This window comes from Lepisosteus oculatus, chromosome 24 (genome assembly GCF_040954835.1).
Source record: "Lepisosteus oculatus isolate fLepOcu1 chromosome 24, fLepOcu1.hap2, whole genome shotgun sequence".
Classification (NCBI taxonomy): Eukaryota; Metazoa; Chordata; class Actinopteri; order Semionotiformes; family Lepisosteidae; genus Lepisosteus; species Lepisosteus oculatus.
This window is the reverse complement of record NC_090719.1, coordinates 2,669,252-2,696,364: the sequence shown is the minus strand read 5'-3', so window position 1 is coordinate 2,696,364 and position 27,113 is coordinate 2,669,252. Positions and strand designations below refer to the sequence as shown.

At 51.0% G+C, this 27,113-nt stretch overlaps 2 long non-coding RNA genes across 2 annotated transcripts in view; one reads left to right on the top strand and one right to left on the bottom strand.

The window, feature by feature from the left end:
- Positions 1-27,113, bottom strand: part of LOC138225011 (uncharacterized) — a 94,235-nt gene that overhangs the window by 26,407 nt on the left and 40,715 nt on the right. The window contains exons 2-3 of the long non-coding RNA XR_011183555.1: positions 19,568-19,705; positions 17,708-17,833 (exon numbers count right to left, since the gene is read on the bottom strand). This is a non-coding gene — a long non-coding RNA (uncharacterized lncRNA). The remainder of the gene's footprint in view (positions 1-17,707; positions 17,834-19,567; positions 19,706-27,113) is intronic.
- Positions 21,755-24,390, top strand: LOC138224975 (uncharacterized). The gene is made up of 3 exons (XR_011183499.1): positions 21,755-21,957; positions 22,624-22,760; positions 23,118-24,390. It is a non-coding gene; the product is annotated as an uncharacterized lncRNA (long non-coding RNA).

Here is a 27,113-nt window from a genome sequence, read left to right as displayed (position 1 = left end):
GGAAGCAAGTAAGACAAAGGCAGGAAGGAGAGAGTGGAAGGGAGCGTGCGGAGAGACAGCTCAGGATGGCTCGCGGGACACGCATCTCCCCGATGGCGCGCAAGCGATTTTCAGCTCCAGTCGTCTGTGCCTATCTCGGCTCCCCAAATTCCAGTCCCCACCCAGCCCCTCTCCCGCACGGCGCTGGGAGGGGGCGCGCGCGGGTCTGCTGCGAGTTACTGGCAGGGACAGAGCCCCCCGTAAACACAAACACTCTTCACACCGGCTGACTGCTGGAAACCAGGCAATTAAGGGATGGAAGACTCTGCATTTGCATACATATTAAAGTGAAGCCTTAAAAAAAAAAAAAAAGAGGGTGAAAGAAAGCACGGATCTCTCTCTCTCATCAGAAATACAGGACCCGGCGCTGCCGAGGCAGAAATCTGCATGACTTTACCACCACGCACGCCCCAAATCAGGGGGCAGGGGAGGGTGCCGACAGCACGGGGCTAGGAACAGTGGGACTGTTCGCCAGGTCACTTCCTGTCCAGATCAGACTGGATGTGAGCATCGTGAGTGTAAGACCGGACCCCCAGTCCAGGGAGTGCCTTTAAGAGCAGCCATCGCAAGTGCCTGAAGAAAGCAGCAGGGGTTGTGCCGACACCAGCAAAGGTTCCCTCGCGCCAGAGCCGAGGCGAAACTGAAAGGGGCGCCCCCGGGAGGGATCGGGGAGACCCCCCCCCTCGTGCCCGCCAGCGCTAGGGCAGGGAGACCACGGCGGCGCCACCAGCAACCCAGCGGTCGCTCCGCATGGGGTCACTGGGGTCCTCCGGCGGCCGTGAGGCCCCCCCCGAGCCCCGCGCAGCGCAGTGCAGTGCGGGCGGCCACTGCTCTCCACCGATGAACCCGGGCGTTGAAGGTCAAGGGTCGAGGGTCAAGAAAAAAGGCGGATGCTTAAGTTCAAAAACTTGGGGGGGGGGTGCCGCGCGTACACGATCACGCCCCAAACAAAAGACGCAAAAACTGCAGACAGAGGCGATCACTGCCAGGACTGCATAAATCAAATTCAAATATATTTATATATTAAACCTAATGAGTCCTTCCCAACAGTAGCGTTGTAATCAGGGGTCACGTCTGTACGAGTGTCACTGTCGCCCCGCGTCGGCAAGCGGGTAACAAGCAGGAGAAGAGCTACCAGCAGAGGCTGGGGCGGCCAGCAGGAGCCCCCGAGCTGCAGGAGGAAGGAAAGCCGGGGCGGGAGGTTAACGAGAGGATTTGGGCTCAGCCCTGACAGGAGCAACCAGCTGGGCCACTCCTGCTGCCACCTCCTCCAGTTCCTGCACAGCCTCGGGGAGGCAGAGAGAGAGAGGCAGAGGGACAGAGCGATGGGGGTGGAAAAAGAAAGGAGGAAGCAAGAAAGAGAAGCGCAAAGAAAGAAAGACAGCAGGCAGAAGAGTGGGTGCAGTAGACAGGCGGAGAGCTCTCACACGGAGAGGAAGTGCTGCACACACAGGAGACACTCCCTCCTCACACAGAGCCTTGTAACAATACTGGGTGGTTTCCATCAAGGGCTTTTTCACTCCTCTTGCATCCACTGTAAAACAAGGAGCTCGGTTTTACCTGTGGGACAAACGGGCGATCAGCCCCGCTGCACCACTGTCACACTGTATAGGGGCACAGCACTCAGATGGCACACGGGGTGTCTCGAGTTCAGCGGAGACAGAAAGCAGAGAACTGACCCTGGCTTGGCCACAGGCTGTCCACCTGGAGCTAGCGGAGCCTAGAACGTGAACTGAAACAGAAACCTCACTACTTCTCATCTGAGTATGTACAGAGCCCCCTTCCCCAAGGCACACTTGCATAAACATCAACACACATCTACACACTGATACACACTGTAACCCTGTGCACAACACTGTTACACACTGTAACCCTGTGCACAACACTGTTACACACTGTAACCCTGTGCACAACACTGTTACACACCATAACACTATACACACACTGTTACACACCGTAACCCTGTACACACACTGTTACACATAGTAACTCTGTAGACACAGTTACACACCATAACCCTGCACACACACTGTTACACACTGTAACACAAAACATACACAAGCAATGAGGCAGTGAGTCAGAGACAAACAGACATCAGTGAGGCAGCGAGGCAGAGACACACACAGACTCTGCGTGAGAGACACAGACTCTGACTGCAAAAGCATTTCCTGCCACAGGAGTTGAAACTGGAGCCTCTCCAGCTGTAAAAGTCTGTAGGCTGCATACAGAGTTACCGAAAACACTGGGGCTGGGAGGAGGATTTCAAATTAGGAATGAGTCGTCTGGCCCCAAGCAAGGTCTGCTCAGTGCGGCAGGAAACAGCAGGGCCTGCTCCTTCTCAGGGTAGGAGAAGGACACAGCTGGAGCCGGGGGGGAGAGGGGGCCGACCAGCCCCTCCTGCGCAGGCAGCTGCGAGCAGCCTGCTGGTCCCACACGCTCTTCCAATGACACTGCGCAGGACCTGCCTCCAGAGCAGCCTCGGCCCGGCTCACACCCTGTCACCAACCGCCCTCCGCCTGGCTCGGCCCCAGAACCGACACAGCAGAGGCAACTGCACTACTGTCTACTCGACTGCACTATGTCCACCTCTCCCCACGGCACGCTTCCATAGATATCAACACACTGTTACACACAGCAACCCTCTACACACACTGTTACACACAGTAACCCTGTACACAACACTGTTACACACAGCAACCCTCTACACTCTATTAGGCACAGTAACCCTGTGCACAACACTGTTACACACAGTAACCCTGTGCACACAGTTACACTATGCAGTTACACACAGTAACCCCGTACACACAGTTACACTATGCAGTTACACACAGTAACCCTGTACACACAGTTACACTATACAGTTACAGACAGTAACCCAGTACACACAGTTACACTATACAGTTACACACAGTAACCCTGTGCACACAGTTACACTATACAGTTCCACACAGTAACCCTGTACACACACAGCTACACGCAGTGACACAGAGGGTCTGCCTTGGTTCGGGAGCCTGGATACGAGCGAGCCATCCTGCTGGCTGGGGGGGTCCTGTACTGGACTGGAATAATCCCAACGATCTCGTCCTTTCACAGCCGTGTAACCAGAGCACAGGAAACACACTGGACTAAACAATGGGGCTAATTTTAGAACATGAGCCACTGAAGTATGATACATTTCTCTGGAAGAACCTGTCACAAAACCGTTCTGCTGGAACTTGCCGAATGTGTTGGAAGGGTTGAAGTTGCGCTGTGTGCCAGGCAGAGGCACAGTGTGAGTTCCCACCCCCTGCCCGCCATCACCCGCAAGCAGTGAGGAAGGAGCTCAGCCCGACCGGTCAGCAGGCTGCGGACTGTGATCTGGAATCTCCCTCCTTCGGCATCCAGCTGACGTTAATCCTGTTTCCAATGTGGGTCCTCAGCCAGCGGGACCAGGTCAACACCCCCCCAACTCATTTCATTATAGCTGGCCTGAACCACAGAGCTGCACGTCCTTGGCGTTCATTCATTCTCATCTCATCTCTGACGCCATCACCTCCGTCTCCGACTGGCTCATTATCAACGTTATCAGTTCAGACGTGTTTCAAGGGTTTCCAAAGTGACACACAAAGCGCCAGGGACTGAACGCTGGCAGCTGGCGCATCAGGGCCGTTTACAATACTGCGAGTCCCGCGGCACAGCTGGGACATGAACTAGGAATCTCCTAGCGAAGCGAAGACACGAGGAAGATTATTTCAGACTGAGAGCAGGTGGCCCTCGTTTACACAAAGGATTGTGGGAGTTTGGAAGAAGCTATCAAGGCCTGTTGGCGAAGGCTTCCTTCGAGAAAAGACTAGTTGATATCCTCCGATCAATTAACTAAGAATTGATAAGATTCTTGGTGCCCCTTGATGACAGCAGTCCTGAAGTTATTGCTGGTCTGAAGGTCGACACACAGCCCCAAAGCCAACCTGATCTGAGCTCAGTGTGCCAGGGACAGGACCCAGGGTCGAACCCTGGGCCATGGACCTCAATCACTTCCCTCCCCTCACAGATCATTACTACAAAGCATCAGAAAAAACGAATTATTTTAAACTCCTCATGCTCATTTACAAGGCTCTGCATGGCTTGGCACCTCAGTACCTGTCTGAACTATTATCGCCCTGCTCCCCACCTCGCAACCTTCACTCTTTTAATTCTGCTCTCCTTACTGTCCCCCAAGCTCGTCTACATTGTATGGGTGACAGGGCCTTCTCCTCTTATGCCCCCAAGCTCTGGAACTCTCTCCCCAAGAGTCACCTTCTCTAAACTCCTTCAAATCCAGACTCAAAACCCTCTTCTTCAGAAAAGCCTTTACTTCACTGGTTCCTTTCTTCACCCCTCTGCTTTTCTTAGTACCACCATCCACGGTCTCCTCTGTATATTGTAATTGTGTTTTATCTTGTGTATTCTTCTTATTTATTGTTGTTGTCATCCTGTAAAGCTCTTTGAGAAGCCACCTTTAAAGGCGCTATATCAAATAAAGTTTATTATTATTAATATTAAAATCCGACCCCAATTTGTTTAAGGTCGCTTTCCATCGCTGAGACACGCTGACCAGCAGATTGCGAACAGAAACCATGAAAGAATAATACTGGACAAAGAAATAAACAATATAGGAGAAAGACATGAAAATAATTCAAGCACATATTCTTACCAACAAGCAAAAATGACAGGATGAAAGTCAACCCGGCACTCAAAAAATTAATTTCAGTAACTTACATTTCCCCTTAAGCTTTCAAAACCACGTGGCAGAGAGGCTGTGCGCCTCATTATGAACACTAAACACTTTAATTTCCTTCACACAAAACTAGAAGTAAACAATATTACACAACATTTAAGATGAGGGTGGTTGTAAGCTGTTGGGTGGATAAGAAACAAAATCCGTTTCAGGTGTTAAACAGCAATAGTGCAGAGAGTTTTCCTTTAAATCTGACACAATGCTCTGTAATCTTGATAATTAAGTATCAAGAGCTTTCAAGTGGTCAAATAGCTGTAACTTCTCTAAGCAACTGAATATGCAGTGATGCACCTGAGTCAGTGGATATCCATTATTACAGTATTCATATTTTTAATTTATTCACAGACATTTGCAGAGGTTGCAAAAACTATTTTTTTCCCCACACAGAAATGTTGGTGCCAGCGCAGACAGTTTATAGATACGGCTTTGCTGGGGCAGTGAGGGGAAAGAGTCTTTCTCTAGGGTTACAGCACTGTGCCCCACTCAGGATTTGAACCTGCAACCCCCCCGGCCTGGTAAACACAGCTATTACCACTACGCCACAGGAAAGCAGGCTGGGACTTTTATTTCTGATACTGCTGGCAGAATTGCTGCTATTAACACTTGTATGCATGATAGCACCACAGGCACCGCCTCTCCCATTTGACACAAATCTATACCCTTGATTTTGCTTCCTATGCTTTCAACTGTGCCACAGCAACATCATATCAAATAAGTATTTTAAGGGTGGCATGGTGGCACATGGCTAGCACTGCTGTCTCGCAGCATCGGGGCCCCGGGTTCGATTCCAGACTGGGGCTGCTGTCTGCGTGGAGTTTGCATGTTCTCCCCGTGTTCACATGGACTTCCTCTGGGTGCGCCGGTTTCCTCCACCTGCAGGAAACTGGCTCCTTCGTGGGGTTAATTGGCTCCTGGGAAAACTGGCCCTGGTGTGAGTGCGTGCATGCCTGCGCCTGTGTGTGCCCTGCGATGGACTGGCCTGTCCAGGGCGTATTCTGCCTTGCCAAGACAGGCTCCGGCTCTCCTGAGACCCTGTACTCCTATACTGGATGGATGGATTTTCACTTAATACATAACAGCTTCCAGAGTTCATTGAGTTTACTTGCACAGACTGATACACAGCTCACAGCCCAGGTATTGCCACAGCTGATGAGTTGGGCTGAGTCCTTTCTGGTGCTTTCTGGGCTCCTACACCCGTTGTCCAAAGGATCAAGACCCCGGGGCAAAAGAATACGCCTCTCTGCGGAAGGGAACGCGTGGTTACCCCCAGGAGCAAAATATGGGACTTTTCTTCTCCCCTTCTCCCAGCCTGAGCCATCCCCAGTTCTGTCTGATGGAAAATGGAAAGAACTGACACAACGCGCAATTCAATCCCACAAAAACAGGACGGGAAGGGGCTGTGACTATTTCAGCTCCTGGTGGAATACAGGTCACATCCTGATTAAGGTGCCCCTGCTGCTCACAGAGGTCCAGCACCAGCACGCTTTGTGCCTTGATCATCACCAGTGAGCTTTGTAGGGCAGTAAGCAGGAGACCCAATAAGGGAGGGGTTGTGTGGATCTATGGGACTTCTGCTGCAGGCATTAGAGGGTTAATTAAAGGAGTAGCCAGCCCAATATGGGCTCTGTCTGGCTGCCTCTCAGACACTACGACTTGAGTCACACCACTCGAATGCCCACCACACAATGGGGGGATTCATAAAGACCCCGTGATGCTAACAGCTCGCCTCTCTGTCTTTTCAACTCCGAGGCTCGTAATGCAACAGCAGGCAGACTATTTTGTTTATGCATTTTTATGGAATAGAGAAAGGAATCTACCAATCCAATGGAACGTCTTCTTGGCTTACGTGTCTGCATGCAGCCATCCAGAAAAGCCGAACTGGATTCCCACCCGGAATGATCCAAACACTCTCTTCAGGAGATCCCGATCGGAACCCAGGACTCCAGAGTGTTGCCCAGCTTCCGAAACAGAAGCTTGGATGATCCCTGGGACTCTTTCTGTTGTCTAAACTATTGTTGACAAGACAGAGGACAAAACCTCTAGCCCGTAGACTAGTCCCAGGGGCCGGCCTGCTGCCAGGGCTCTGCAGGTGAGGCGCTGGCTCTCCTCCTGTCCACGCAAGCAGTCTGGACCTGCAGGGTGGCAGCGCAGCTCTGAGAAGCACTTCACCTCAAGCCCCCCCCATGTAACCCGACATTGAAATGGGACTGGAAATCCTACCCATGCCACCCACTGCACAGATGCCCCATGACATGGGCCTCATTCATCGCCATAAGGCTTCAGCAAACTTTGCATCCTGCCATCACCTACAAATGCCCTACCATTGCCCTAAGGTCACCCTGACATCACTTTACCATCACCATTCATCACCTTGACATCACCATTCCACCCCCCTGACATCACTCTGACATCACCCTTATGACAGCAAATCCAGAATGAAGACGCTGGGGTAAAGAGACCCTGGCAAAACATAGTCAGCGCACAGAGCGAGCAAGTTCACACCAAGAGGAAAAATCAGGCGGCATATTTCATGCGGTCAGCTCCCTTCTTTTTCAAAAAAGTTTAGGAGTTTTTCGAAAAGTCTTCGCCGGTGTCAAGTTGGTATTGAGCATCATGGTTCTCCTGGAGGACTTGAAGCGCGATGACACCCACTGCCATCGAGCCAGGGAGGGAGTCAGCCCTCTGACCAGGGAGTGTGGCCCCGCTTGGAAGATTGTTCCCAGTTTGTCGTTGCCATCTTATCTACAAGCAGATGGATCCCAAAGTCAATTTGAAGAGTCAGACTCACGGGCTGGAGCCAGAAGTCTGTAAGTAGATGTACTGTAGATCCAATTAAAGGAAGCATTCCTTCATACTTCAGCACATGCACGCCTGTTCAGAGCCGACACACCGTCATGTGATCTTCAGTCATGCAAGAGCCCTGCTGTCACAAATTACTGTGTAACTCGACAAGATGGGGCTCCTCACAGTTGGTTAGCTGTCTGTGACGCGCAGGAGGAAATAGTATATCGTTTGCATACTGTACTGTCCCCAGCTTGAACCATTAGCACAGAACACATGAATCACACCATTGACGTAAAACAAATGCACAGGTCACTGACGCGTCCTCTGCGTTAAAACAAAACCAGAAAAGTGGTGGACGCAGCTCTGTCCGTCAGGTGTTGGTGGAACAAACGAGACGAGACCATTTAGCCCATATTGTTACTGATTAATTAGCTTGATTGGTAGTTACCAGCTAATTGATCCAACTGATCTTGTCCAGCCATTTCTTGAAGGATACCTTCAACAGCAAGCCTGGGTTGCTTGTTTCATATACCCACAACCCTTTGTGAAGTTTAGAACTTCTTACTTCCTTAACACTCGGGTCCCTGTTTTGTTTCACTGTTGATTCTGAAGTCCACAGGAGTGGGTTTATCGAGGTCTTTGAGGGTTTTGAATACTTGATTCGGGTCCCCTCCTAATTTTCTCTGTTCAGTCCCTTCAGCCCTGGAATTGCTCTATTTGCTCTTCTCTGGATGGATTCCAGACTGGCAATATCTTTTCTATAACATGGTGACCAAAATTATACGTCATATTCTAAATGAGGCCTTACTAGTGCCTTATACAGTTTTATCATAACATTTCACTACAGTACATGTCCTGACACTTCATCTCTTTTACTGCTTCCCCAAAGTGTTTAGAAGATGTAAATGATGTGTTCACATAAACTCCTAAGTCTTTTTTCATAAGCAGTTTCTTCAAGCTCAGCCATTTCCCACTTTGTATTTATAGTTTATGATTTTGCTGCCTGCCTGTAAAACCCCACACTTGTCTACATTAAACATCATCTGCCAGGTGTTTGCCCACTCTTGAATTTGATCTAAAGCTGTGAATTTCGTGTGCTGCTTGTAATTTGTTAATCCTTTTAATTTGGTAGCTTCTGCAAACCCGACTAGTCTGCTAACCATACCATAATGTAGATCATTAATATAAATTAGAAACAGCAGTGGTCCTAGTACAGACCCCTGTGGCACTCCACTAATTACATTACTCCAAAACACAACGATCCCAGCTCGCCACATGTCATACTCTATATTATATTAACTACTAATCTGTCTGATTTTTATCTAAAGATAGATTGCTAAGGAGCATTGACCCAACCGGGATTTTAAACACAAGACCTTCCAGTTACCAGTCCAGAACCCAGACCATTCCTCTAAACAGCCTGCTGGCCCACAGGAACCTTAGGAGTGACAGGGGTCCCTTCTGCACACAGCTGGTTGGGGAGCTCTCTTTACAAAGGGGATTGGTAGAACGGCGGCACCCTGATTGGCCAGCAGATGTTCCAGGCAAGGTCAGAAGGTCAGAGTAGCGGGCCGCTTCTCTGCACCTGAGAGAAAGGGCCATCCCCAGTGCTGTCGTTTCTCATTTGTGTGCAGGGATCAGGAAGAGACAATACCCAGTGCAGACCATTCAGGCTTTATTGCTTCAGTAACAGAATGACACGAGTCTCACGTCAGGCCTGAGGTCCCTTAAGAATAGGGAACTGCTGCACTCGGGCTCTTTGCTCTAGGAAGCAAACCCAATCGCGCGCCCCCCTGACCCCAGCGCCTGCAAGTGTTCGTTTCAGCTGAGCTCTCAAGGACTTAATCGACTCCATAATTGAAGCACAGCCCACTTAGTTCACCCCCTCAAGATTGTTTTCAGCCCTTAATCCGCTGGCCATTCCCCCTGAACTATACGACCGCGCGGGGCATGGGAAACCTGCCTGCCTTCAGCCGCTGAGAGATCGACGCAGAAGGTGTCATTAAGAAAATCGTTAGTTCAATTAAGGGATCAAGGAGAGCTCGGCCATAACAAGGACCAGTAAGAACCTTGGACGATGATGGAGGGGGTGATGGCTCAGGGGTAGACCAGGCACATGGCACGCCTGGCGACACGCTGAACAGTGTGCAGTGTTCGGCCACCAGCGGGCTTCCGACAATATCCCCGGATCCAACGTGCATTTTCCAAAGAGCCGGACCGCTCTCTCCCTCAGCGAGAGGCGTCGCCGTCATGGGGAGGGCCACGGCCTGCAGGGGTTTCCACGGCCCGAGATGGGCTCGGCCGCTGGGGCTCCCAGCTGGAAGAAGCTGGGAAAAGACGCGGGACTTCGGCAAGCGGCACTGGCGGGATGCATTGGAAAAAGCCCGGAAAAGAAAAGACTGTTCAGCTTTCCAGCACGTGCAGACATGTGATGGAGCAAAATGAACAGAGATAAATAACTTTGTCCCTGCCTCTCAGTGCTTGCTTTTTTTTTTCTGGAGCACCTCAAGCTACTTGCAGAACTTACATGCATTGCCTTTCATCAACAACAAGAAGAAGAAAGAAACACATTTAAAAAAAGGAATATCATGTCAACGCCAAGCTGGTTTTAATTTAGCATCGGAGCTCAAGTCGGTTTTCATACAGAGACTCTGAACGGATAGTCCTGGAACGCCAGCAAGATTATCTAGTGTCACATCCACGGAAGATCAACTTCTGATTTTGGCCTGGAGAGGAGGTCCGCACAGGATGACCCACAAAGCGCACCGCGTCGTAGATCTAACGCGCACGGCGCACGATTACCACTCTGCGCTGCAGAGGCGTCAGGTGTGGCTTTGGAGACTCGAGGGCTGCCACTGGGATAGCGGCAGAGTCAGAGTCTGGGGGGAGAGAGAGCTCAGCTGTTGTTCTACCTGCTTTTGTAACCACAGGGGTCGCGGTGTGCAGTAGTGGGCAGGGTTCCGGACTCCTCTGAAACTCATTGGGAGGTTGCGGGTTCCAGTTCCAAATGGGGCACAGCTGTGGAACCCCCGAGCAAGGTTCTTCCCTTCCATTGGCTCCCGCGACAGGCCCATCGGGGGGGGGGGGGGTGGGAGACGCGAGTCACCCTAGCTAAAAGCGTCAGCAGGGTAAATTAATGACCCGTACGTGTGCCAACTTCCGCTTTATCGCCTTTCCCAGTGTCCTCGGCGGAAAAGGTTCTCGCCACGCCCAAACCCGAGCGGCGCCGCCTTTCACCGCCCTTTCGAACCGGCGGCCTGCAGATCCCACGCCGTGTCTGTCCGGCCTGTCCTCCGCTCAGGAGTCTAGAACAGGCCCGCTTGTCTGCTAAACCCTCGGTAAAATCGCCAGCAGATCTGCACGACAGTTCTACAGCCCTTCGCTGGCAGGAGGTGGGGGGCTATACTGGCAGCTCTGCTATCACCTCTTCCTGCGTGGTTATGTGCCCCTTGAAGAGAGCAGGCTCAGGGGGGAGTTTCGATGCGCGGTGCACACTGCTCAGCCACGGGCCTGGAAGCTCTGCGCCACACTAATTGGCCGCCGTGACTCCCAGCACTTCTGGGGGAGGAGGAGGGATTTTAGCTGGAACAGCTGCCAATGGCGGATAACATAAAACAGAGCTAATCAAAGCCGGAGCAGGACTGAACAGCGCCGCCCGGGATCCTGCTGATGGCTTCACCCACCCATGTGATTTTAATGAAAGTCGTCTCTTTTGATTGGTAATGAGACTCTGCTTTCCCAGAGATAAACCCAGCAATACCTTCAGACCTTTACCTTGATTAATCACCTTTGGTAATTAAAAAAGGAAAACTCGTCTCTTTCACCCTGCGTGGAAAAGTTCAGACTTGGGTTTTTGAGAGAGGACATTGTAGAGTGCGAGAGGCCTTGGATGGGAATTCTCATACATATAGATATTCAACCAAAATCTACACATACTGCATGGCAGAAAACAAATAACAGTACAATAATAGAGAAAATAAATGCATACTTGCCTCAATCTGATGTCGAAACACATGCAGGAAAAATGCAGTGGTATCCTGTAACTTTAAAAGAGTTTATTTAACTTAAAAAACATGTGTCACCCCTTGCATGGGAGAAGAAGAGACCAAGAAACTCAGATAAGGGAAATAAAATAAACACACAGTTTTATAGACAATATCTATCAGACTTAATAAATGGCCAAATAACCCTGAGCACTTTTGCCTGCTAAATCTACCCTGATATCAAAGTCGAATAAATGAAAGTTAAATGAAAGTTAATGTATTTGAAAGTGAAAACTACGAAAGGGTTAAAAATAACATCGGGCACTTGGTCTTTTTCTCCTTTTATTGACTGGGGTTTGAAAATCACTGTGTGGCATGGGGAGAGGGTTACCGGTTGAATTAAGTTAAACAAATCCTGAAATAAAGACTGAAGAAGGAGCTAAACGAAGGGAGGGGGGGTTAAAGTTACCCCCCAAAAAAGAGAACAAAATAAGCAAAGCGGAGCAAGAAAGGAGGGAGAAAGAGCAAGAGACCCATGAGCTGAACCAGGAACAGAGAGAGGCACAGCAGGGCCTTCGGCCCTCGATTTTAATGTTTTGTTTTTTTTCCCCAAGAAAAAAAAAAATTGCAATGAAATTGGCCGAAAGGGCTTTTTTTTTTTAGAAAAAAAAGTTCTTGTTCTCTAGCAAAGCGTTTTTTTTTATTTGTATTTTTTTTTAATTCGGTCCCTCCTGCTGTCTGTAATAAATCTGCATGTTGAGTGTTTAAAGATTAATGCATCATCCTTCTCTCTCTCTCTCTCTCGCAGAGCAGTACCCTCACGTCTGCATATGTAAATGCAGGCTTGAGCTCTGTGGAAGTAATTGTATTGCATTTCTTCCTGGCAAATCCGCTGACAGATCGGCAGAGATTGTCTCTGTTCTTTTTTTTTATTTTTAGCCCTGTGCTTCCCCCTCCAGATGTAAAGAAATCATTCTGTTTGCCTGTCTGCTGTTTAGTGATTAGAGCTGGGCTGCTCTGCCCGTGACTCTCTCTCTCTCCCTCCCTCCCCGTCTCTGTCGCTCGCCATAGCCAGAGCTCATTCTGTGGGAGTCAGGGGGTCACAGCGTCTGCTGGGGGGCTGTTTTTGGGGGGGATGTCTGGAGGATCCGGGGGGCATGTGGGCTGGGGAGACAGGAGGGGAGGCTATGATGCGTGTGTGTGTGTGTGGAGGGACGACCGCTTCTTTTCCTTCATTTCTGCTTTCAGACAAAGACAGAAAAATGTCCTCAACGACTTCACGTACGGGCAAGAATTGCACAGAGGTTGCTCCACATGTGTATTTTTTTTTTGCTTGGCTCATGGGAGTCACGGTCTGAAGAAAAAAAAAAAAGAACTGCAAAGAAACTATCCTCTGGCTCCCACTTGTATGTATTTAATTCATACCTGTTGCTGGAGAGAAGGAGAAAGGAAAAAGTTACAAGGCTTGTACTGTAACCTTTACCGTGGTAAAATATGGTACAACCAGCAAAGCGTAGTAAAGATCAGTGAACTACAGTTAAAACTGTAGTTAAGCCCTGTACAATCATGGCAAAGGTACGGCAAATTGTGGCAGGGCTCAGCAAAATCATGGTAAAGGTGCAGTGAAGTGGAGGAAAGTTTGGTTTAATTGTGGTAAAAGCCTGGACAGATCATGGTAAAAGCAGAGTGCAGAGTGGCATAGCAGGGCATGCCGCAACGCGTGTCCCAGTCTCCGATCTCACATTTCTCCTATGCTTAGGAACAAATTCATCGATTCGGCAACAGAGCAAGAATGACACGCTCTATAATAACCGTGTGTGTGGCAGTGTGGCCACGAAGAACACTTTTGCCTCATCCTGACATCACAGATAATGTTGCCGTGATGCAAATCCCGTCGCCACAGGGTCTGCAAACGCACTGACGTCACGCCTGGCGAGAGGAGTTCCCGCAATCACGCGACTTAACCTCTGCCCTCGCAGCCCAGGGGACAGGGGTGTCATCGCCGACGCCGTGCAGTGGCTGGCCAAGCCAGCGGGGTGCCAGTCTCGTGTCGGACTCCTTCAGAGGAACCCAGCCCGGGAGCGCGCCCCCATTACCTCCAGAGTGGCCAAACAGGAAGGGACGGTTTTTCAGAGTGACGCAAATAACGTCAAAGTCCTAATTCTTTCGTTCTTATAAGATGCATAGAGAATTGATCATACCATTTATGATGAGGTAACGGACAGCAGAGCTGAACAGGTGCAGACAAGGCACTTTATTTCGAACCAGGACCCACCGGATGTAAATATGGGGCTCCTGGGGTCACCCCAGGGGTGATGCATCTCCATGGATGAGGCTGGAGCTGGGATAAGTCAAATCGGGGAGGTTTGCAAAGAGTCTGGGAGCCTGCAAGCCCCCAGTGATGTCAGCAAGGGGCACGCCCGCCGCCTGCGTTTAGCAGAGCTGGCAGCATGTCAAAAGATGGGGTGCAGGGGTACCCCCCAGGCCGTTGCTGTAGGTTGAGGTGGAGAGCCGCAACCGGTCATTTGAAACTGCTGCATTTCGCATGAAGTCACCTAAAATCTCCCAAGCTTCTGCTCACTTCCTGCTGCAAACAGCTTTAATTAAGCAAGGTATTAGTTTAATTAGGGGCTCGATGAAGTGAGAGTGAGAGGAGATCCAAGACAGGTTTCAGCACAGCAGTCAACACACACAGACACACACAGACACACACAGACACACACAGACACACACAGACACACACAGACACACACAGACACGCCATCAACATGACGCCCGACAGACAGACAGACAGACGCCACAGTCACCTGCCGTGGACCGGACTGGGTGACCTGATTTCAGCTCCGTGTGTTAGAAGAAGATCTGAATCCCTGGCTCCTGGGAAGTGCATCAGTTTAATTGGCACTCCCAGCTGCTCGGAAATGAAAAAGGAGGAAAAACTACACAACGGCTCGTTCCAAGTTGCAAAAAAATATCTGCACGCTATAATAAAGGCTGGTGGGAGCCATTTACTGCCTAAACCTACAGTGTGTGGAAACATCAGTTTGCAGGTTTACTTATTTGATATTGTCTTACTGTTATGTTGCTTTATTTGTTTCTTAATTAACTGTGAGCGTGTGATCTTGAGTTGTATAATACCGTACATACTTTTACACAGAACTGTGATATAAGGTACCTTTGACACAGCAGCTAGGCTAGGTTGGAGAAATACTGGGTCGTGCTCACATTTGGTACTTCATGAAGCCAGCCCTTTCAGTATTACAGACAATATTCTTTCCAGATGAGCGGCGCAACTGAAATTCAAAGACGTATTCCGCCGTACAGATTAAAGAGCAGAGGAGAAGGAATGTGTCACCATAGGAATGAAGACGTCCACCACAAGGCTCAGCCACGCAAAACTGGCGCGCGCCCGGAAAAACATAAACAGCTTTTTTCAGAAACGCGTGTTGTGAAAAACAGCCCCGGCATTTCCCAAGACAGGAAAAGCTGTTCGTTTCCCAAACGTTTGCTTGTTCTCTGTCTGGGTGACACAGCGGCTGGAGCCTGCTGGAATGCGGAGCATGATGTCAGCGGAGCAGAATGAGCTCCGGAGCTGCACGGTGGCCATACTGTGGCTGCGGAAGGCAGCCTGGTGGAGTAGGGCTGCGGAGCCCAGCTAGAAGATAGGGAGGCTGTGGTTTTACCATGATGTAAAAGAAGAAAGGAGCACGCAGCTCCTGTCCAAGGACAGCTCTCCCAGGGTGCCCTTCCAGCGCAGACGGGCCTCATCCATCCCCCCCCGTGTGGCAGCACAGGTCCGACCTGCTGTCCCAGAAGCAGACACTTCCAAGCCTGTTCCAAGTTCAAGTTTCTGAAGTTGTACATGTCGGGCTCTGGCACATCCCATCCGAGTCTGCTGTGCCCCTGCGGAGCTCTCTTTAAGAGCTTCCCAGCAGCTGGCAGACCCCTGACTGGACCCCAGGGCGAAGATCGCAGACACCAATGGCTCGGGTTCGACACTAACCCGGCTCCGTGCAGCTGCGCCATATTCCCAGCCCTTCGCCACAGCGCAGCCTCAAGCACCTCTGGACACCCCTGGATAACCCTGGACACCTCTGAACACTCCTGGACACCACTGGACACCCCCAGAGGACCCCTGGACACCTCCGGAGCACCTCTGGACAACACTGGACAACCTCTGAACACCCTCTAGACACCCCTGGACACCTCCAGAGCACCTCTGGACATCCCTGGACACCCATGGACAACCCCGGAGCTCCTCTGGACAACCCGGGACAATCCGGGAGCACCTGCAGGCCATGGGGCCGTCACACCCCACAAACGGGGTACAGTACAAATGTGGCTGCCCGTACATGTGGGGGATCCCGGAACCATGGTCTCGTGCAGGAAACAGCTGGACGAGACCCCGAGATCAGCGAACTACTAACGACCGCGCGGCCCAGAGGGAGGCCCAGCCAACTGACCCAGGAAACCCTGCCCTGATCATCTGCCCTTTGACCCCGACACCGACTAGCCTAATACCGCCCCCCCCCCCCCCCCGAATAAACAGCCAAACACTACAAAGAGAACCAAACCTGTTTCAAACTATTTAAGATTTGTTCATTAAAGCCAATGTGGTTGATTGCTGTGTTGGGGCAGGAAGAGAGGAGGAAGACATGACCCAAACGGTTCGGTTTTTCGGGAATTCTGCCTGAACAAAGTTAGTCATGGGTGAAAGAAAAAATTAAACAAAAAAAAGAGGAAAAGATGAGCTCAGAAGCTCTGCACTGTGGAGAGATGGAGTCACTGTCCACCCCCTCTGGGCACTGGACAGCTAGACCACACAGGACAGAGGACACTACAACCCCACCTCCTGCAGCCAGAACGATCAAAGACATACAAGCATTCTACCGGGCTGCTGATACTGAAATAAGTCCTGCATTTAAATAGAACTCTTTCTCACAAAAGGCACCTTCACAAACCTCTTTACAGCAAGTTGTCAATTAATATCAGCAACCAGCATAAAGTTCAGTAAAAGAGTATCAAGGAATATTCAGACATAACTATTGTCGCCCATCAATGGTTCAATGTTATTGGTCAATGGATTAAATGCTCAAAAGCTGAAAGATAGTTTGTTAGACTATCAGGAATAGTTGAGTAACTCTGGGGTTACTGGACACCTGTTAGTCCAAGTGGAGTTCAGATGTTCTTGTGGAATGGAATACAGGACCTAATCAAACCCACAGAGCTTCAGCACTCTCCAGGCACTCCCAGAGCTGCAGATGGGAGTGTTGCTCCCTGTATTATAACACATCTATCTAGATCTTTGAAGTCAGGACATCTCCACCATCTCAATCTGCTTCCTGGAGTTGAGAATCTTGTCCGTTTTAGACGGAGAGGACAGCAGAATATATTTATTGCACATCTCTCCCCAGCAATTAATTTCCCCCACATTAATACAGTCTGTTGCTTCTGAGTATTAGACTAACTGCATCTACCTGCCATTCAGAGTGGCTTTATTCCAGGAAATCTAGAGTGTCTGACTCCCCTGCAGCCCATGATTAAAACTCAATTAATTACTGCACTGCACTCATTCTGATTCGTAACTCCATTTATATGAAAGACATTTACAGTACAAATGTGATCTTCCTGATACACTGCACAAGGATTTGATATATGGGATGCATTTGAACGCCTCTAATTTAATGTATGTATGTATTTAAAAGTACCTGGAGGCAGTGAATGATGAATGGTGGCCTCCCCTTGTGAAGCTGGGCTGAACACACCCCCAGCTCCGGCGATGACATCACCGGCCCACACCATGTGACACGCAGGCTCCCCCTGCCTCTGGATCCCTGGGAGCAACCATGAGGGGTCAAGGGCAACTGCCTGGTGGCTCAAGCAACTGAAAGCTCCTCTCATGCATCGGTTCTCCATGACCACGCTCCCTTCGTACACCAGCATGGTTTGGGCTTTTTTAGACCGGTTTTCAGACAAAGGTATTAAAACGGTATCAGAGTGGATGGTCACAAACAACAAACTGGCCAAAGTCTGCTCTTCACACAAACTGCTCAGAGCATTTTTTTTAATAGAAAACCCAATGAGATCTAGCCCAGCTGCTCAGGACCGTGTCTCTGTGAAGGTTCAACTGAGTCTGCACACTTACCACGGGGCTGGCCTGCAATTCCAAAGACACGGAGCACGACCACAGGGCTCCCCCCCCACTCCCTCCGCGCAGATCCCTACAGGAGCGACAAGCGCAGCGTTTACAGACCTCCAGGGACCGCAGCTCCTTTAAGGTATAAAGGGCAGAGACCATAAAAGGCTGTAGGAGCAGTGAACAGAATTTTAAAACCTGTTAATGGAAGCTGTTACTTAAGACCGTTCTGCATTTCTTCACCAGGCTGCCTGCGTAGTTTTCATAAAGAAAAAAAAATATTGAGAACATATATCCAGGCAGACCTCCTCCTAAAGATCTCCTATGCAGCAGCTATTTATAAATCCATCTGGAGAAGAGTGGCTCAGTCTGCACAGCCATGGAGTTTGTTTCTATTTTGGGAGACAAAGGCTTTTATGCCGTTGTAAAGATAATTAATCATCTTGCAGGGGTGGCTGACTGCAAATTGAAATTAATTACTTATTACTCCGGGTAAATGCAATTGCAGTTAAGCGCGGGGCTTCTGCCAGGCCTCTGAACGCGCGGGCCGCGATACTCTCTCGCCGAGCGCGGGCCCCGCGTGCCGACCGCGGCGGGCTTCCGGCCTCTCCGAGGAAGGCTCGGAGGTCGCGTTTCCAGCAGACCCCCTGCGGGACGCGGCCCCCGGCGGTCGCCACACCCCGCGCGCCCCCCACCACACACCCCTCCCTCCCGTTCGCGGCGCCGTAAAGGAAACGGGAGTGTGCGCCGCGGCAGGCAGATGCCAGAGCAGCTGGCGGCAGCCCGAGCAGCCTGGACCGGCGGAGGTGCGTCTGGCAGCTCCGGGAATGCCGACTATCAGCCTTTCATCCCAGGAAAAGAGCATCTGCATACTATTACCACCGCATCCCGAGATGGCTCATTCATAAATTTATGGCCATCTCGTCGCTGCCAGCTACAGGAAAGCACCACTTAACCAAACCCCTCCAACTGATATACAGCACCCGCTGTAGACTGAGAAATAACCTAGCGTCTGAGGAGTGCTATGCAGACAGTACCTGTGGCCACCGCTTTACAGGTAATGGGGACTCCCCTCCACCACCAGTGTGCAGCCCCACCTGGATGATGCGACGGCAGCCATAGTGCGCCAGAACGCTCCCCACACACCAGCTCGCAGTGGGGAGGAGAGCAGAGTGATGGAGCCAATTCATAGACGGGGATTATTAGGAGGCCATGATTGGTAAGGGCCAATGGGAAATTTGGCCAGGACACCGGGGTTACACCCCTACTCTTTTCGAGAAGCGCCCTGGGATTTTTAATGACCACAGAGAGTCAGGACCTCGGTTTTACGTCTCATCCGAAGGACGGCGCCTGTTTACAGTCTAGTGTCCCCGTCACCATACTGGGGCATTAGGACCCACATGGACCACAGGGTGAGCGCCCCCTGCTGGCCCCACTAACACCTCTTCCAGCAGCAACCTTAGTCATGTCACAGGGGTGGGCGCCGAGCTGGGTGCTGCAGCTTGGCGTCGCTGTTTGCCCCCCCCACCCGGCTCCAGGTCCAGTTCAAACTGGACGTGCTCGTTACCTGGGGCAGCCCCGCTCCGCGGATCACCGAGCTCGTTCCTTGGGCCCCGAGAGCCACCGGCAGTTGAGAGCACCACCGGAGCAGGTCTTCCACTGCTCAGGGTTTCCAGGGGACTGCAAACCCAGCAGGGCGGCGGCGGTCCCGGGAGAGGAGGACTGGAGCTCTCCGGCACAGGAAACTGGTCGTACAGAAGCGCGCTGCCCCCCCCGCCCCCCGGAGAAATCCAGGCATGACCGAACAGTGCTGTGAAACTCAAGAGCTCCGGGTTCACCCAAAAGAGTTCCCGACAACTTCACTCTCACCTTCCGGCAGTCTTTGAGAAGGTAGGAAATGCTTCAGACGCGAGGAGGCCATGTGTGTGAAGACTCTCTTCAGCTGCGGAGGCAGGAGGCCGATTTCCACCACTTTCCCCAGTTGGATCAGGCTCTGGGATCCCACTGCTGCTGAACGAGACACACACGGTTACCCACCCCCCATCACAACCCCATCACCACAACCCTGTGGGCAGAAAGAGATGAGAAGGAGCCACATTCGTGTCAAGACCTGGTGCAATACAGGCTAATCTGCTGAGGCTGTCCTTGATGTGGTGGCTGATCTCAAGAGGCCCGTCACATAGAAACACATTTCAGACAGTCCTGCAGGCCTCCTCTGGACAACTCACCTCAAGAGGAGGGTCTGAACGCACGTGCTGCTCAGAGTGTCACTCAGTAGAACAAAAGCTGCATTTTCTTGAAAAAATCATCTTAAAAGAGCACCCATACCTCTCCTATGACAGGCGTTTTAAATTTTTAAAAAAACAAACAAACAAACAATACTGTAAAAAATACACTCCAAGAGGTGTTGAAATCAACTTTTGCAAATTAAAGACAAGCCTGCCATTCCTTAAAAAGTCTGCCTGCAGCCTTCATGCTCGAACACCACAGAAATTAGGCTGTGTGATAGAAGAACGAAGCAAAGGGTCTCATCTTCTTGTTTGGCTACTTAGTTACTTTTTGACCCTTAATGACATCAAGACAGGAAGAGGCCTGGGGACACACTTCAGTGGTGCACATTCCAGGACTACAGATATGAGCTGCAGGCACATCTGCAACCCCCATCCCTGGAGTGTGTGGTATCACAGTTCTGTTGTGCGCCCAGTAGTCTCATCTCATCGGGATGTCTGACACCTCCTGAACCCAAGGAGGGCTAAAGCAGAAGTACTGGAGGTCCCAGCATTCTCGCCACCGGCACTGTGACCACGGGGTCCCCGAGGAAGTGGAAAAGCTCAATGCCCTCAAGGTGTGACCCCGACCCTGGTCCGGATATCAGTACCTTGTCTTGAAAGCGCACAGAAAGGTCAGAGCTGTCTGCAGCCTGTTTTACAGGCACCCAGCAGTGTCAAAGGGGTCAGAGGTCAATGGGCAGCCCCATTATGGTTCAGCCAGGTTTTTATTCTTTGTACATCTGCCACATGGTGCTGTGCTTCTCAGCCTCTTATAGACTGAACTTGTCACACTCATGGGACAGGGACACTCATGGGACTAGTGCACAGGACAGGGATACTCATGGGACTAGTGCATGGGACGGGGACGAGTACTAGTGCACGGGACAGGGACGAGTACTAGTGCACGGGACAGGGATGAGTATGTTAGTTTCATTAGTCTGTAATTCTTCTAAAAAAATCACTTAAGTACTGCTCCTCTGGAAAAAAAACTGTCTAGCTTGCACACTTCTTCATAATTAAAAATAATTTAATTCAATTCAAAATACTTTATTCATCCCCAAGGGGGGTAATTTAATTCCTTAACCGATACCTCTTCATAATCATCAAATAATGACGATCAGCCTCAAATCCTAATTTCAATTACTTATGTTGCGAGTCAAACATTAAACGGAATGTTACAAAAAATAATAACAAAAATATGAAGAGTGCAAAACTGGAGACCGTGAATGTAACACTACCTGCATTGTTACAATTTGTTCTGAAAACAGCGTAGTATGGGGTCTTTAAAATCACTCCAGCCAGAAAAAGAGTTTAAATGGGCCAGTAAAAACGCAACCATCTAAGATGTTTGCTTTAGAAAACTTCAGCTTGGAGGTGCGAGCGCCAGAGAGCCCGAGCAACTGCAGCCAGGGGCTGCGAGTCGGGGAGAGGAAGGGAAAAAAAGGGGAGAGTGCATTTTTCTGCCTTGCTAATGTACAACCACTGTGACACACAAGGTGTCATCACGACCACAAATCACTTCCCCGGCGAAGGCTGGGGCCGCTCCTGAGCGCTCTCGCGCGCTCGCTGCTGTCGGGATCTCAATTAAAACACTGGGGAGCGCAGTGCCAGGACGCGCCGCTCTGCTCCAGCCCTCTTAAAGCCGAAGCAGGGGGCGACGGGGCCGCGCAGGCAGACGGGAGCCGGCCTCCTCGCTGCCGGAGGCCTTTTATGCAAATGGACTGGCTAACATGTCGAGATTTGTGGGTTTTTCTCAGCTTTTGTTCCCTCCCTCCCTCCCCCCCCTCTGCCTACCCTCCTTCCAGACAGCTTTATTCTCTTTGCAGGGAGACAGACGCTGTCAACAGGCTGCTTCGCTGCTGCGGCAGGGCCTGTCCCCACCCGGCCAGCCCTGACCTGCCCTGCCGCCCGGACTGCAGCGCGGGACTGTGGGACAGCTGTCCAGCTGAGGCCCGTGGACTAGCGTCAGGGAGACCCAGAGAGAGAGAGGTCCTGACGAACTTCTTGAATTTAGTTTTGAAGATCCTGCCCGTTTTTTTTTTTCTCCGGCCGCAAAAAAAGTAATCGCTTAAGCCACTGCCTAAAAAAAAAAAATCACCGTCCCACTGAAATATGATTCGCCACCTTGCGCCTCTTTAAAAAGTGTCTGACCTTAGAGGCACACGCACTTTTAGGATACAAATGTACACGCACACCCCCTCGAAACCACTGCATCAGGCCTCAGGATCCTGACACATACCTGTCACTGACTCCCCTGACGAGAGCTCAGGTGAGGGGCTTCGCGTGCATGGGGGCATAATTTGAAGGAGTACAAGGGGGCTGTGAAACAGACGTGCCAGCGTGCGTGTACAGGCCAGGGGGTATGTTAACCCCCCCCACAGAGGGGATCCTGGTCCATCACAGGGCGACCCCCCCCCCCCAGCACTGCCTGTCCCCCCCAGCACTGCCTGTCCCCCCACTTATGCAGCTGGGAGGACTGGAGCTGCCGGTGGGGTAAAGACCTCTCCCAGGGGTACAACAGCAGTGTCTCCAGTGGGGACGCGTACGTACGCATCCTGGGTCTGGAACAGAATTTGTTTCCCAAGTTTTTTTTTGGGGGGGGGGGATTTCTACTTGCAAAAAGGATTTGGGGCTTCATAGTTTTCGATGATCTAGATCGCGAAGGGAACTGCAAAGCCTGGTTTCCTTTCCTGTGAGGCGACTCGAAGACAGAAAGAGCCCCAATTCCCAGGAAGCATGGCTGAAAGCTACACAACCAAGGCACTCCCTTGTCCTCCCTGCTCAGCGGCCAGGTATGATAGTACTTTATTTTAAGCAGGGCTCTCAGACTCAGTAAATGGACCATTTATTTAATTAGTTGCATTATTTTATTACTGAGGGGCTGAGTTGATTTCTAGGCAACCGTAGGCTTAATGCAGTGCATGTCTGATGTAATCAGCTGTAAAGGACCTTATGAGAAACCCTAGACGTGTCTGATTTGGAAAATAATTAGGTTAATTGGTTAATTGACTACTCAGGTGGTTGGAACAAAACCCAGAAGACACCAGGCCCTCCAGGAAGTGCGTCTGAGAGCCCTGATTTAAGGGTGTTTAAAAGACAGCCACGTTAGAAAAGTGTCTCTCTGACTTTACTCTCACACCTCCTGCCAGGACTCAATTCATTCACCTGCAGTTCTACAGCTTTGCCCTAGAGTGAATCAGCATCCAATCAAATAAAATCTATCAGGATTATAATCGGATTAAAGAACAGTACTGAGATGAATGGATGGAGAACAGTTTCCCGTAGAGGGTGCCAGTAATTTTGTCTGTGGCTAACAGAGAGGACAGGAGTTTGACTAGTATGCCTGCGCTAAGTGGTCTGGACAGTGCTGGCTCGAACCCGGGGTCAGTCAGGCAAGCACCCGTGATGTCATCGGCGCCCCAGCAGGCAGGGCGTGCGTGTGTGTGTGTGTGTGGGGGGAAGCGGATCTGACCTGGGGGAGCCATCATATCCGGACCGCGTCTGGACAATGCCTAACGGCTGGACAAGCAAAGTCCAGAGCAGAACCACAGAGGCTCACTGGGCCAGAGCTCATCCTGTGTCCTGCAGTGTCAAGCAGACCAGAGGGCATGTGACCCCCCCCCACCCACACACAGACCGGATGCTGGTCCATCACAGGGACGACCCCCCCCCCCATTTATGCAACTAGGAGGACTGGAGCTGTGGAGACCTTGCTCAGGGGTACAACAGCAGTGTCTCCAGTGGGGACTCGAACCCACAACCTGTCAGTTACGAGACTCTCTAAAGGAGAGTCTAAGGGCTCACTCGCTATGCTGTGCCACCCAGAAACCGGGAGGGTATCCGCTAAAAAAAAAAAGTTGATTCCGAAGAATAAAAATGGACACAGACGAGCGGAGGGCACGTGGCCTGCCAGCTTGTTCCAGACACCCACCACCCTTTGTGTAAAGAAGCGGCGCTTGCCAGAGCAGAAGGACAGGAGCGTGGGCCCTGTCCCCTCTGAATGACACGCAGGGGCACGATGAGGCACCTGAGGGCAGGTCAGCCTCGCCGTTCCCATCAAACGAGCACCGTGTCCAGAACGTCTGCTTCCTGTCGCGCCAAGTCAGCCCTTTCCGTTGTAATCACCGTCATTACAGTGGCGCCGCGGTGCCGAGAGACAGTCTGTGGACGGTGCCGTGACACGCTACTGCAGCCCGACAGCTGCCGTTGGGGAGAGTGGCACCGCCGGCGGCCGGCGGGGAGGGAGGGGTTCTGGAACTGTGGCGGACTCGCACCCAAACCGCCTGGGACAGAGAGGAAAACCCCACCGTTCAGACCCTGCGCCGGGAGAAGGACTGGAAACCCCATCCGGACTCCTGTGTGAGGGCAGCGATCCCGTCTACAAGTCACAGGTCTGACCGCATTAAACACGAGCTCCTCCCAAACTTGGCCAGCAGCTTCCTTTATTATTATTATTATTATTATTATTAACCAATAATATTAAAGGCTATAATCTGATAGGATAGGCTTTGTTCAGGGTGGCTCTTGTAAAAGAACACAACAGAGTACCGCAATCTCACCGACCCCGGTAATTAAGTCATGAGGCAACGTGCAAAATGTTTATAGTAGTTCAGCCTTCGCTGCAGCAGAAGCTATTCAAAAACCCAAGTCACAAGATACCAGAGGAGTCATGGATCAGATGAGCAGCAGAACGGTATCAGCAGGCAAGCAAGCGGGTTCGTTTCTGCCTGCACCGGCCCCGCGATGGACTGGTGTCCTGCCCCGGGTGTACCCTGCCTCGCGCCCGTTGCTCGCTGGGATAGGCTCCGGCTTCCCCGGGGACGCTGAACTGGAAGCCTATAAGAGACGGATTGATGGAAGACCACAACAGCGTCTATTGGGATTTCCTCTATATTTACCTCCTACTCTCCCACCTCTCCCTCTTGTCTCCATCCCCATCTCTCTGTTCCCTGTCCCATCCCCCCCTCTCTCTCTGTGTCTCCCTGTCTTTATATACAACGGAGTTCCTTTGCTCACAGTGTTCCAGCTTTCTAAGTACTTCTGCAAGGATCTGCAACTCCTGTTACGCAAGACCTAATAATAATAATAATTGCTTACACTTATATAGCGCTTTTCTGGACACTCCACTCAAAGCGCTTTACAGGTAATGGGGATCCCCTCCACCACCACCAGTGTGCAGCCCCACCTGGATGATGCGACGGCAGCCATAGTGCGCCAGAACGCTCCCCACACACCAGCTCTCGGTGGGGAGGAGAGCAGAGTAATGTAGCCAATTCATAGAGGAAGACCTGACTCCTTCTTTGCAAAGCCTCACTGTGCTGTCCTGCACTGGCTACCAAACACGCTTCATGTCATCCAGCAGCAGCACACACCGGCACCGGCCTGTTGCGTTTAATTATTATTACTGCAGAGTCTAATAATAATGATAAGAGCCAAGCACTTTCGGAGCTGTGAGGGAGGTCCCTGATGTGAAGCTCCAGGACACTCCTGCCTTTGGCTTCCTGCTTTCTCCATCCCTGACAGCTCCTGGCTTCAGGAATGAACTCCCCCCCCTTATTAAAGGCCTTGAAAAAGACCGGAATGTAGCATGAGGTGACATCTCCGGCGTCCTCCTAGCTCAGAGGTTTATAAATTTACATTTGTAACGCACAGACCCCCCCCCAGGACAGGGTTCTCTTCTTCCAAATGGCTCGGGGAAGTCACTGAGGTCGATCTCCGAGGTTTCATCTGCGCGACAGCTCTCTCTGGGCTGTTAATGACCAAAACGAACTCCTTAAATCAAGACCGATTGACTTGTTTATCACTTTATAAAATGACCATAATGCGGTTAAACAACATTAAGGCTTTGAGAAATGGCCAACGAAAGGCAGTAGCTGTAGTCGTGTGGGATCAGGGAAGATTCGCCCGTGAAGTAGTCTGAACTTTATATCGCAGAGCTTTTCTCCGAGATTCCGTCAATAATGTTCTTAAAAAAACACTTGGTATGCCACATGATTAACCGTTTCCCCGGGCTTCACTTTGCACTAGGGGTCTCAAACTCACTTCCTGGAGGGCCCTGCCCCTCGAGCCGAGGAGTCAAATCAACAATTAACCGAATTAATTTGTAAATTATACGCACGCAGGAGTTCTCTTCTTCAGGCTCTTATAGGCCAAGTACACAAGACAAGTACACAAGACATGCGCTCCATTCACTTCTTGGTCATGAGCTGCCCATAAATAACCTTGTTCCCTAGCTAGACGTATTACTGCTAATTATTAAATAATTATCCCAGCTGTGTAATTGAGCGATCTGGCTGGAACGAACCCCAGAAGACCCCCCTCTCTCCAGGACCTGTTCCAGCCCCCTCTCTTACAGCTTTGGGGCTCAGCGGTGGGGAGTTCCACGCTGAAGGTCTTGTGGGCACAAATCCCAGGAAGGGCATTACTCCTGTACCCCTGAGCAAAGCACCCCACTGGGCCTGCTCCAGTGGACGCCCTGGTGCACTCTGGGACCCCAGCAGGCCATCGCTGGCCTCAGGCACCGATTCACCTGGTTCTCCGGGATACAGGCTCGGCAGGCGCAGCGAGGTTTGGGCCTCTGCAAATCTTACTCCCTCTCGTGCGTGCGTGCGTGTGTTGCTCTCTGTTGATTTAAACATGGTCTTTCTGCTCTAGGTGACGCCTGCTTCCAGTCCCCAAATTTCCCTCATGTGCACCGAGCTCAGGTTTTGGAGGGGCAACATACTCTTTGCATTGGGGCTTTAATGGTGCTAACTGTCCAAAACAAAAAAAATACGTGGAAACTATGAAACGAGGAGTGGTTGAAAGAAAATCCACAGTTCTCTCTCGTTTTCCTCTTTCACACAGGCGCTGCTGCAGAAACCCCTCCGATGCCTCTCTTCCTCCAATGACCTGTCAGTTTTGTGCAACTTTTTTTGGGGGGTCTATACGTATAAAAAGTTTTTTGTCTCTGCGCTTTCTGAGGCAAGTTCGGTCTGTGTGTTTTTCCCACACGGGATCTGTCTTCCCTTCCGTCAGTATCCCCGTGTGCAGCTTAGCTTCCCTCTCGCCTTTTTTTTCAACCTTCCACGAGAAAGCGGATTTTTTTTGTTGTTGTTGTTCCTGCTTTCCCCCTGCCCGAGTCGCGTCGGGTCAGGCCGGCTGCT